Genomic DNA, 12,272 nt, shown 5'->3' on the forward strand with positions numbered 1-12,272 from the left:
ATTACTACTGAGGCCACTGTGGGGGTCCCTATTACTACTGGGGCCGATATAGGGGACACTATTACTACTGAGGCCACTGTGGGAATCACTACTACTACTGGTACCACTGTGGGGGTCACTATTACTACTGGGGCCACTCTGCACATGACAGCATACTTCAAGCTGACTTAGAGTATGTTTACATATGGTGGAAAATGCAGCATTTCCACATCCAAAAAACAGTTAAAACCCATACCATGGTGCGGATTTTGTCTGGAAATCATCTGTGTATACGCAGCTGATGTCATATTATGCGGTGCTCCCCTCACCTCTCCTGAAGGTTTTCCACAGTCAGTGCTTCCCAGCTTCCAGTTATATGTGGCCTGATCAGGTGTACCACCACTGGTCAGATGATACTGGTCAGGTGAGGCTACTACAGGCCATTGGAACCAAAAGCCTGGGAGCTCTGAGAGCAGGAAGCCTTTGGAGAGGGTAAAGGTGGAGCGTCGCATAGTATTTCCAGTCAAACTCTGCACCAATGGTACGAACTTTGACTATTTTTTGAATGCAGAAATACTGCGGTATTTGCTCCCTGACTTCTTTAAAATTGCCCTGTGCTTTTTATAATGATGGTCACCATATACATATATTCATAGGTATATTTCTAATCCATGTGCTGTCCGGGTATTTCATGGACATCACACAGACCCCTTATGGCCACTTAGGCTATTCAAAGGGATGTTTTTTTTTACATGGACTAATGGTTTGTGAGAAGAAAATTGCAGCATGTCCTATTCTGGACTGGATCATGGACCAGAATTGGACATGCAATGTCCTCTGTCCATGGGTATCAAGTAGCACATGGACATATGTCCATGTGATATCCAATGTCTGGTGTTGTCTGGAAAATTTATCTCTCTGACTATTGGTCTGTGTCCACATGATGTGATATGTGGAGTGAAAGTTGTAGAAAGTTGATGTGAGAAGAGGAGAGAAGTGGAGAGTGCTCCCAGTCCAGGAGCAGTGCCGTACAGATAACATAGACTGTAGGACTGATTTCATCCTGTGTATCCTCCCTGACCTCTGAGCTCTGGTCTACTTGCACTTTGAAGAATTGTACCTGCATTTCTTTGAATAATTATTTGCCAAAGTTATTTCTAAGTAAAGTTATACCGCGCCCTAACTGTTCCTGGGGACCCGAGGTACAACACACGAGTCTCTGTGTTTATTGTCCGCCGTGTAGCATACCGCTGTATGGGAATGGTGGCGTCACGAGTGATAACCACTACCCCCACCATCCCATTTATTGGCATTCCCTATCCTAGGGGTGTCGAAGGTGGCCTGCAATCCTGCTCTGCCCTTGGCTACGTGTCATCCCTCTGGGAACAGAGCCTTGTAAGTGCCGCCGTGACAAGCCAACACTTATCCCTCCCAGCTCTACACATTAGTCAAGTGTCCGGGGTACCCCTCTGGGGTGTTGCAGATGTACAATGCCCTCAGAATTCTCATTGCTTTAACACTGTACAAGTTGTTTTGTGAAAGGACTGTTTATTGTTACTTCATCAAAAGTAAACGGACAGGACCGAACATTCCCAGTTCTTGTTCAGAAAATACCCTCTGTGTGTGGACTACTTTATTCTATCGCGGTGATCCGCTACAGAAGATGGAACGTTGGCATCACGGTGACAAATAGGACTAAAAGGTAACTCAGGTTACTCATTGTGATCTCCTCCAGTAGTAACGAGGTCGGGTTCCTAGCCACCTCTAATGAGGAGACCGTAGAGCCCTGTGACAAGATTATTTCTCTACCCCTCTGTCTCTTTGGTTGAGAGCCTGCTCCTCAGATGCTGCAGCTCCACTTAGTAATAGGACACCCTGGTTGCCCCTATTTAGAAATAGGTCCCAAATAGTAATTGTGATTTACTCCCCCCCCCCCCCCACACACACACACTGTGACCCCACTTACTACCAGGACCACCTCTATACCCCAATTAGTAAAAAAAACCTCTATGGCCCACTTAGTAGAAGGTGCTCCTACTTAGTAATGGGGCCATCTAAGTGCCCCCATTTTGTAATAGGGCCCTGTGCCCAAGTGAATGTTTAAAGCTCCATTCCTAAAATTGTTGTGGGTGGTAAGGGTTAAATTCAGTAACACACACTCACACAGCGGTGGCCAGCTGCTCTGGATGTGTGATACGCTGAGCCTATGCAGTTTTGGACCCATTGCTGTTCTTCATGAAGGATGAAGCGTGGTTTCATGTATCAGGTCACGTGAATTCACAGATTACGAGTTACTGGTCTACTGAAATACCCCATCAGACTCCCAAAACAACACTGCATGACTTGAAAATTGGCGTTTTGTGCGCAGCGTTAGGAACATGAACAGTGGGCCCAATTTTCTTCAAATCAACTATGAATACTGCAGTTTATCTGGACATTTTCCATGACCAACTAACACCAGAAGAAAGAATCAACTGATTTTTCCAACATGATGGAGCAACATTCCACATACCTCCTGCGACTCACTGGCACGGGTTCATGAACTGTGGACCGAAGAGCAAATTGTAAACAAGGCATTATGGTCACCAAGTTCCCCGGAATTAGCCACATACTGTTTTTATCTGTGGGGAAATTTAAATCAGAAAGTCTACGTCAATTAGAATTAGCAGTGATGCTGCCACCTAAACATGTGGCGGCACGATGTGGATATGTGCAAAGAGAACAATAATGGCAGAGTGTGTGGCACATACCAGTTGTGTATGAAGAAGACTAATTACATAGCTGGAGCAACAGCATGGATATCTATGACATATGGAGATTATATAGATGTACATGTATGGGTGGGTGTATCCATATACTGCAATAATGATAAGGGTGAAGGTAATGGATTACTGTTCTGCTTCGTTTTTTGGACAGGGTTCCACTTATACCCAATTGATATACTGTACACTTCTATCACATAGAATACCCCTTCATCCTTATAATTACTACAAGTGATGGATATACATTATAAATTTCATACATATTTTGTAGATATCCTTAATCTGCTTGTATATTGACATTATGTGCCACACAAACAGTATCTGCCATTAGGCTTTCTTATACATATCTCCTATCGAACGTTTGCTTATATGTAATATATCTGTCCACTTTTTTAGTGGTGTCAAAGACAGACATATGACATTGGCACCCTGGAATGATTTTCTGTCAGCAAATCTGATAATGTTCTAATTTTGCTGAACCACGAGTGTCCCACAAATTTTGCTTGTCTGTCTTTCACTAGTATTACTCTGACTATGTATGAATAGGATGAATATCCTCCAGATTCCTAAGACCTCCTTCACACGGACGATTTTCCACAGTAAAGTTACATGCATCAAATAATTGCATCTAATAGAACCAATGGTTTCCTAAGGAAACCTTCAGATTAATGATTTGTAGCAGCATCAAAAAATCACACCAAAAAAAAGATAGAACAATTTACCAGCAAAATCCAGCGACTGAAATTCCTTGCTGCGTGAAAAAAAGGTATTGATCTATCTTTTTACAGAAAATCGCAGAAGCCTCCATAGACTCCTATGGGAGACTATGTGAGGCGGCCAACAAAGGGTGATTAATTCCCCAGCAGCGCAGAATCTGCAGTTTCACAGCAGTGGGAAGAGAGGGGTTCCCTTACAGGGGAGAAGAAGTAACTCCCCAGCAGCAGGGAGAGAGGGGTTCCCTGCAGGGGAGAAGAAGGAATTCCCCCGTAGCGGTGAGAGACGGGTTCCCCTGCAGGGGAGAAGAAGGAATTCCCCCATAGCAGGGAGAGAGAGAGGTTCCCCTGCAGGGGAGAAGAAGGAATTCCCCAGCAGAAGGGAGAGAGGGTTCCCCTGTGGGGGAGAAGAAGGAATTTCCCTGCAACGGGGAGAGAGAGGTCCCCCTCCACCCCTCTCTCCCTGCTGGTGGGAAATTCCTTCTCCCCTGCAAAGGAACTCCTCTCTCCCCACTACAGGGAAATTCCTTCTCCTCTGCAGGGGAACCCTGGTATCTGCGCTGCTGGGGATATCCCACCAGACCCAATGAGATGAAGGGAAGCCCTGCGGAGAAGGGGGTTCCCCTCGGGGCTTTCCTTTATCTCTCTCTCTACTCCCGAAGCTGCAACAATTTTTTGCTAAAACACGCAGCTCCCAATCATGTGAATGGGCAATTTCACTGCTAAAGCTCGAGACTTGATAGCGAAAATCATCCATTAACGCGATTTTCTCACAAGTTAGCTATCTCCTGCACTATTCTATATAGAGGCACAAAGTGAAAAGAAAAACGTATACCATATGGTATAAAGTTTTTTCTTTTACAATGTGAGCCTATAGGCAACAGATGCAGTATGTCTATGCAATTGGATGTATATACTAAGGAATCCTTTGGTTTATAAATCACATTTTATTGAGATTTTAACATAACAGGAGTGATCTCCCTAAGGGGGAGGTCTCATATTAACGAGAAATAAACAGTCATTACAAAGCAATGTAAATGGATGGACGTCGTGGGTGGCTGTGAAAGTCATCTTTCCAACAAAAATTGTTACTTCAGTCACCCAAGACTTGGTTTCAACAAGATAAACATTTCCAAGTATTAAGGGGGGGGGGGGGGGGGGGCTAAGGAATCCTTTGGATGTATAGTACATGGACAAAAGTATTTGGCCACTGCATGTTTTTCAGAAAAAGTGCTTTATTATCCTATTTAGTAACGTGTCGGCCTTCCTTTTGATTGTATTACAGCGCCAACACGTCGAGGCATACTTTCCACAAGTTCTCTGTAAGTCCGGGCAGGAATAGCTCGCCATTCCTCATGCAAGGCTGTGAGAAGAGATTGTTGTGAAGATGGGCATGGGTGGCGGTGTCGTACCCATCGCTCCAGTTCGTCCTACAAGTGCTCCATCGGATGAATGAATAGTCATTACAAAATAATCCCTGAAATGATGGGAGACGTTTTTGACATCCCAGGGTTAAATCCTACATTCCCGAGCATGATATTGGGCCAAGTTTGACGGCCCGATATCGCGCTTGTCTGTGTGGAATTATCCTAAGCATGTGTATGTCTAGGCTAGAGGTACATTATAATCAGAAGCTATAGGGATTGTTCTGTCTGCCAGATTTGGAGTTAGGAATGAATTTTTCCCTCTAAAATAAGGAAACCTGGCTTTTACTTCATGGGGTTTTTTTGCCTACCACTTGGACAACATTGCAGGATAATTGGCTGAACTGGACGGATACTTGACTTTTTTATAGTCGTACATACTATGTTACTATGTCTTATTACTAGTTCACTGTATTTTTAATATAGGCTTTATGATTACTTGTTATCTGTTGTGTACAGATTCTCCACCTTTGTCGTGTCCCAGTACATTAATTCTTTCTTCCATCTCTCTTATGTTTAGGCCCCTCTGGTTGTGCTGTCTGAAATCATGTTCTGTGCCTCAATTTTTTCACAAAAGGTCATTATATGTCTCTTCATTTACAAATGTATATCTCTGAATGTTTCTTGGGAGGAAATGTCAATGGAGGGAGATTTAATCAACTAGGACCCCTGGCATTTCTTGTAAACAGTAGGGAGACCTGCATACCTTTACAGCCGCATCCCTGCCGACTCCAACGCTGTTTTTCTTGTATGATCCCCAGGCTCCAGTTATATAAGGAGCCTGGAACTAGTCATCTGTCAAGTAGGCAGGCTCCACTACTCAGTGTCAATGGCTGACATCACATATGATTGACACTAAGTGATGAAGACCACCTATTTGACAGAAGACTATTGTTGGGTTCCATATGTAATGGGAGTCAGTTGGGGGAAATAGGGGGAATAAGGAAAAGAAAAACGGCATTGGAGTCAACGTGGATGTGGCCATAAAGGATATGCAGCCTGCCCTGCTGATCAGAGGACATGAAAGGACCACTTTAATTGACACATGTTAAGTTCAACTTCAGCGTTTTTTCCTTTTTACTCGGTATACATTTGAGAGCTTTAATACTGTTCTTGAAGCTGGCATACAGCGCAGAGAGGAGATGCTGGGAGCGGGTGAGCCGCAGGCCTCTGCAGGAGCACGGGTCCACATCGGGATCCGACCCGACCGTCTGAAGGCAGCCTATGTCATAGGCATTATATGTCTTTATTTTGCTGTGGCCAAAGCAGCAGAATTCTTATTAGATTGTTTTTTATTAGCTGCTTTGCCCACAGCAAACTGGAGACACATATAATGCCTACAATATAAAGATAACTGCACATAATAAGTTAGGTAAATGAAACATCAGGAGAGGAAGAGCTTATGGACTTACTGACTGCAGACAAAAAAAGCGAGTGCAGGGAAGCTGATCTTGTGAAGACAGTCTCCCCCTCCAAGCTAAGAAACGTCTTAAACATCTAATTTGGTATGGAAGCTAAATGCCTGACGACAAGCAGTGGATTACAGAGGGCTACACTTCAGACTTGATTTAAAATGTTAAAACAAAAAAACTTAATGAAGTATATTACAAAATTGATAAGACACACAGGCTATCAGATGAGCATAAGTTGTCTGACAAGTTAACTACTACGCCTTAGTATATTAGGTATATTGTAGCTGACTGCATTTTTATATCATTGGTGAGTGCCTTACTTCCTGGCTCCTACAGAATTATTTGATTAATTGATCTTAAATGTTTTATCATGTCTGGTATTTGCAATATACATGATCATCGTATATGTATAATGATATAACAATGTACATCATCGTGTGCAACTTTTATGCATCATATGCGATCGTTTATTTACTTGGAATTCTATGATGGAAATTTATTAAATGCTCTGCGTCACATTTGTCTTGTGAGAAAGTTGCCACAGTTGTGTCATAATTTGTAGCATTTTGCATTTCTTGCTTCTTTTCCAAAGTTGCAAGAAAAGTGGGTAGGGCTTATCAGGAGGTATGTGACCTCCACAGCACATCAAATTTTCTACAATTTATGCCCAAAATTAACATTAATTATATCACAAACTTACACCAGCTCAAAAGGATGTCCACCTTTGAATACCATTATATTTTATTGTATTTACATAGGTCCGACAGCTGGGAGCCCCACCAATCCCAAGACTACAGTCTTGATGTGTTCTAAAGGGTGGACAGTTGAGGACTTGCAAGCACAACTCGAAATCTGTTAGAATCAATGGCAGGCTTGGGAGCCTTCACTATGCTCCAAGCTGACATTGCAACCCATTGGCAAAATGTGATTGCTACATGGAGGTGCAGATGGGTCCCTCATTTGCTATCTAATGCTTAAAATGCCATGGCATCTGAGTGGTTAAATGGCTTCTACCAGACCAAGCTCTTGATTGAGTTCGGCTGATACCTGACAGGTTTGAAGCGGACTGTGCTTCCTAAACTGCTCCATATGCCCCTGTTGATCGAGTGTGTACATGTGATAAAGGAATTAAAAGCTTTATTACATAAAGATTATTATGCTTATTTAAATAAAACACCAAATTGTAAAAATGTTATGTACTTAAACTCACTAAGGCCTTATGTCCACTTGCACGCATGGATACCACTGCTGAATGTCGCAGTGGTAACCGTGCATGCTCGCGCCAGGGAGAGGAAAAGACTGTTTCTTACCTCTCTGGGTTGAGCGCAGATCTTCTTGATGCCAGCCGGATCTTCTTTCTTCAGCACAGGTAGATGCATCCCGGAGTATCGAGTGATGCGCCCGACGAATGCACAGTGCTCACTTTTTTGTTTTTGAATCCCCTGCTTTCCAGCGGAACTGTGGCACCTCCACAGTGACAACTGCGGGTGTGCCACGGCTGGGACGGCTTCCATTGACTTCAATGGAAGCCGTCGCTGTGGGACCCGCAGGAAAATAGAGCATGCTGCAATTTCTTCCTGCGCATGCGACCCACACGCTGGAAAAAAAAATCACATACGCATGTTTTTACTTGCCGTGCAGATGCTAATGCATCCCTATGGGCGGCAAGAAGTGCAGATCTCCCATCCAGGAGACGTGCGGATTTTATAATTGAAATTCGCACATGGACATTGGGCCTAATGCTGGTTTCACATCTGCATCGAAGCTCTGTTGCAGATCCAGCTGCAAATCCCGGAAGAAAAAGTGCTGCATGCGGCACTTACTTTTTCATCTCAAAACCAGACAGCTGGGCAGAAAGCAGACGGACCCCATTATATTTGAGGCCCGGCGCTGTTTGGTTCCATTCAGAGAAGGAACCATTCAGCCGTGGGGATTCCCTTTCCTGCTCTGCAGAGCAGCCACTACAAGTGGTTTCCTGCCCTACTTGTCGAGGTTGGACCAGAGCCTCTGTTATGGCATGGCAGTATAGCTGCAAACACTCCATCTCATCTTGTGAGGATTGTAAATCTGGATTAGAAGTAAGAAGGGACTATATTGTCAGCTGCCAGGGGAGAGAGGAGACTGACTCTGGCCAGAGCCAACCCCTTCAGCACTGATTGCAGCAGAACCAAGAAGAACACATAGAAGCAAAAGACAATAAAATTAGTATTTTTATGGTAGAAACACTGAAAATTGCTTCATTAACTGGCTTTCAGGTTTTTTGGGATGGAAAAGATTCATGGTATAACCCCTTTAGGATTAGTTAGTCATGGTGATCATTTTTTCTGGGTAGCTTCCTACACAGATGTGGCAAGTGCCACCGTGATCACATCTACATTATTTGCATAGCACACCGGCCATTCAAAATAAATGGCAGTGGCTGTGCAATGCAAACAGTGTAGAGATCGCAGGGTGCCTACACTATTAACTCTTTGCAATCCACTGTCTGACGTCTAAAGACATTCTGATTGATGGCTATACAGCTCCAATGTCAAAAGACGTCCGGCAGGGTATTATTAATGTAGGTTACTGGACGCTCTGTTGTCAGGGGACCTCTCCAGCATGTCACATACCGCAGTACTGGCTCTAGCCAGCAGATGGTGCCATTGTATAATGGCAGAAAGAGAAAAGCCCCTAGGAAACCCTGAATAAAAAATTGGATTGCAAAGGGTTAATATAGAGTGCTACCAATCAAGGTAGGCGCTGATATAGCTATGACTAAGTATGCCTACACATGGTATCTAAAGTTCACCAAAGTAATACGGATCCGAGTGTTAAAATTCTGTTGAGTTTGCAAAGGAAAATCATAAAAATAACGAGTAAAAAGTTAAAGCTATACTTAATATCTCAAGCCATACTTAACAAGCACATTTAAAGGTTTTATTTTTTCTGCAGAGAAACTCACAAAAGATGCAGTGAGGATGGATCTATGGATTTACTTCAACTGAATCCTGTTGAGTCCAGGGCCTCATTTCCTGACGAGGAGTTACCTGCAAACCCCACATTCAGCTAAAGTAAGATAAATTGCCTACAGTAAATCAGCAGATTATATTGAATTAGCCCCTTAAATATCTGGCAGTGTGTTTTTCCCCCATCAAATAAGGAAGTTGGAACAATTCCTCTGCAGTGCCACCTATTGGGTAGCAGCATTCCTGCTAATCAATGTCCGACCCTTTATACAAGTCTTTACAACAACAATTGGGAATTGACCAAAAGCCAGAAAACCATTCACAGACAGCCATTTAGTTTTTTTTGCCCCTTATCAGTGTCCAGTAGGATTCTGGCTTAGCTAGTGAGAGGCCTGTGATGTTGGTCAGGGGGGCATATCATCTCTCCTTAAGGAAATCACCTAGAATGTTAAGGGCCATTTACATGGAACGATGAGCACTCAAAAATTGCTAAAAAGTGATAGTTTGAGCAATAATCGTTGCGTCTAAATGCGCGGCCATCGTGCACTGCTAGCTGATCGTTAAATTCAGTCCAACCTAAAAATTATCTTTCAGCCTTATCTTCTCCACAGGGAGTGCTGATAGCATTGTTTCCCCCTGGAGAAGAAAGGAACTGAGTGCAGAGAATAGCCCTCCGGCTATTAACTGCTTTCAGCTAAGGCTTCATTTGCACATTTAATTGCTCTTAAAGGGGTTGTCCCGCGCCGAAACGTTTTTTTTTTTTTTTTAACCCCCCCCCCCCCGTTCGGCGTGAGACAACCCCGATGCAGGGGTTAAAAAAACAAACCGGAGAGTGCTTACCTGAATCCCGGCGGTCCGGCGTCTTCATACTCACCTGCTGAAGATGGCCGCCGGGGTCTGCTCCCTCCGTGGACTGCAGCTCTTCTGTGCGGTCCATTGCCGATTCCAGCCTCCTGATTGGCTGGAATCGGCACGTGACGGGGCGGAGCTACACGAAGCCGGCATTCTGCACGAGCGGCCCCATTGAAGACAGCAGAAGACCCGGACTGCGCAAGCGCGGCTAATTTGGCCATCGGAGGCCGAAAATTAGTCGGCACCATGGAGACGAGGACGCCAGCAACGGAGCAGGTAAGTATAAAACTTTTGATAACTTCTGTATGGCTCATAATTAATGCACAATGTACATTACAAAGTGCATTAATATGGCCATACAGAAGTGTATAGACCCACTTGCTGCCGCGGGACAACCCCTTTAAGTAGCTGAGTAGCTACTTAATAGTTTATGCAAAATGATCGCTCAAAGGTGTCACTTAAACTGTCATATGAGCGATCTTTGAACGATCATCGCTCCATGTAAATGGGACTTTAGTGAGAAGACTTATAAGGCCATGCAAGCTCGGAACAATTCCTCTGCAGCATCACTTATTGGATGGCAGCATTCATGCAAATCAATGTCAGACGCTTTATACAAGTCTTTATAACCATGATTGCGAATTGACCAAATCTGAAATGCTGAAGTAGCATCTGTTCTTAACCCTTTCCAATCCAATTTGTATTCTGGTTTTCCTAGGGGGCTTACTCTTTTTCTGCCGTTATACAACAGCGCTATCTGCAGGCTAAAGCCAGTACTGCATGAGGTGATACGTTGGATAGGCTCTGACAGCAGAGAGGCTGGCAATATACAGTAAGAGAACCCCGACGGATTTCCTCCAACATCTGAGCTGTACAGCCTTAAATCATAATGTCTTCAGACGTCAGACAGTGGATTGGAAAGGGTTAAGATGCCTTAGGAAGGTTAGTTTGTTTCTAGATGAATTGTATATGTCAATCAGTCATAACATTAAAAGCACTAACTATTGAAATAGTAACATTAATTATCTTGTGACCATGGCACCTGTCATGAGGTGGGATATATTAAGCAGCAAATGAACAGTTAGTTCTTTAATTAGATATTCTAGGGCTCTCTCACACAAACATGTTTTGCTGCTCCCTTCCAATGCTCTTGCACTCTTCTAATTTATCATCAACTCTGCTGCCCAGCTTACCACCTCTCTTTCTGTTGCTCCATTGCCTCTCACCTCTGCCAATCACTTCAATGGCTGCCAGGTACCCAGTGAATCCAGTTCAAGGTATTATCAATGACATACAAGAATATTAATAACATGTCCCCTTCATACATCTCCAACCTAATCTCCCAATACCTCCCAATACGTAACCTCCTGTCGTTACAAGACCTCCTCCTCTACGCTCTCCTAGGGAACTCCTCACATAATCGGATTTCTCCCATGTGTCACCTATACTTTGGAATTCACTACCTCAACCCATCGGGATCTCTACCACCTGGGAAAGCTTCAAAGGGAACCTGAAATCCCATCTCTTTAGACAAGCCTACAATCTGCAGTAAGCCCACTGCCACAACAGGTAGTTTAGGGCACTTTATAAGAACATTCTGCAAAAAAGTAGAGGGTAGGGTATACCTCTAATTTTGGGGGTGCTCCAGTTTAATTTGTGGTGTCCATTTACACTTTTAAATATTTTTAAATGTGGTGTATTTATGTTCAAAAAGATTTTATTGAACTTTCATATGCAAATTACTTTCAGCATTTGAAAATAGAACATTAACTATTGAGCAGTTTGCGGATACGGAGACATTATCCACATACATATTTCACATTGCTAGGTTAGATGTCTTCTTCTGTCTCTTCTTTTGCTTGTATATGAAAAGAATAAACATTTCAACATTTTCTGTGTCTCACCCAATGATTCCTTATCTAGTGGGTCATCTGGCCATAGAGACAAAGCCCACTAAGCACCACTCCCTCCGTTCTTGTCCCATTTAGTCCAGTTCTATATATAAGTATACATATAAATTTAGAAAGGAAAGCTAAAGAAATTGAAAAAGGAGAAAGCACGAAGAGGGGACAGTTGGAAGGTTTAGGGAGAGGAAGATGCCCTGATGCCATAGACCAAAATCATTTATGGGATTGCTTCCAGTTTCTCTACCCAATCTCAATGTGGTGTAGTTATGTGCATT

The sequence above is a fragment of the Eleutherodactylus coqui genome, chromosome 11 (genome assembly GCF_035609145.1).
Source record: "Eleutherodactylus coqui strain aEleCoq1 chromosome 11, aEleCoq1.hap1, whole genome shotgun sequence".
In the NCBI taxonomy this organism is placed as follows: Eukaryota; Metazoa; Chordata; class Amphibia; order Anura; family Eleutherodactylidae; genus Eleutherodactylus; species Eleutherodactylus coqui.